Raw genomic sequence first — 1,515 nt, forward strand, 5'->3', positions numbered from 1 at the left:
GTCCTTGCAGGTTGGGCACCTAAATACCTTTGAGGATCTGGGCCTACATAGGGTCTTAGGAAAGTAAGGCTGGAAGGGAACTCGTAAGGTCATCTGGTCCCTTGTGCCTCTGCACAGGGGTAAACTTCACTCCGAGAAGGAAAGGACAATAATGATTTTATCTTTATGGCCTGTAAAGTGCTTTGGGGGGATTTCATGGTTGCCAGGAATTGTTATTATTCCATCATTACTATCTTTAAAATGCTCTATTATGGTCATTTGGGGTATACCACAGATGACCTCTGTTTGTTTGGATTTTTTTTTTCTTTTTAATTTAATGTAATCACTGGATTGTCTTTATATGGTTATGACAAAGTATACTTTGCATCCTATGGTGCAGTGGTCATCACAGGATTCACAGAATGCAGTACTTGTGTGTCAGGGAAAAGGATCAAATAAGTTTCATGGACTGGACACAAAAAAAGAAAAACTTTCAAATTTGTTAACTGGGGCTAGAAACCAGCCCTGGAAGAGGATGAGAAACATCTGTTTTTCAACCAAAAAAAAAAAAAATCCTGATTCCCATTTCAAATGTTAACCTTTGAAAACCAAAGAACATCACTAGTTGTTTTTTTAAATTCACATCTTAGCTTTTGTAATGCTAGAAATCAAATGCAATATGAAAGTATCAATGCCAGTAGCCTGAAATCAGATGTCCTTGCTTTCATTAGGTGTGCCACTGAAATGCTTCCTGATGTTTCCCAGACTCAAGGCTGCAAAAGCCTTCCTTTTACCCAAGGAAGAATTCACAGCAGCAGGCTCTGGCCTGAGAGGTGCAACTAAGTTATTTTAATGAGATTTTCTGCAAGATTGCCATTGCAGTATAGGTAAGGGCAATGACGTACAAAGATGCATCTTACAGAGGTCTAGAGTACATTCCACTAAACCACTCAACTTTTTCACTTATTGCATTGGTTTTGCATACTGATCTGTGCAACATCACCCTATAGTGGTTGGTATCCAAGAAAAATATTTGAAATGCAATACACACAGAGGTGATGCAAGTGATAAGACTGGAGTGTTTGGATAGCAGGTTACATCCAAAATTAGTTTCTAATGAGATGATCAGAGCCAGCCCATGCAAGGGATGGAACAGGTCTTCTTGGGTGGCAATCTTGTTGGCTCTTCCCATGAGCCTTTATTAAGCTAGTTTTATTTGTTCGTAAATGAATTGGTAGCAACTTCCAGGCTTGTAAAGTAACTTTGCATCACATCACTAGGCCACTCACAGTATTCTTACCATTATTGTGTAGTCTTCTTCATCGATTAACAGACAGCAGCTTTGCAACTGTAACATTGCATTACCGTCTATACCACCCCAGGCCAGGTATTAAATATTACCATTCAGATACGACAGTGCTGTACAGCCACTTTGGACTGAAAATGGAAATCCCACCCCAGCATCTTGGGAAAAGTAGCAACATCATGCACATAACAGATCAGTGACAGGGCTGGGTATGTAAGTTTTGGTTTGCT

The sequence above is a fragment of the Alligator sinensis genome, unplaced genomic scaffold, assembly GCF_000455745.1.
Source record: "Alligator sinensis unplaced genomic scaffold, ASM45574v1 scaffold2239_1, whole genome shotgun sequence".
NCBI lineage: Eukaryota > Metazoa > Chordata > Crocodylia > Alligatoridae > Alligator > Alligator sinensis.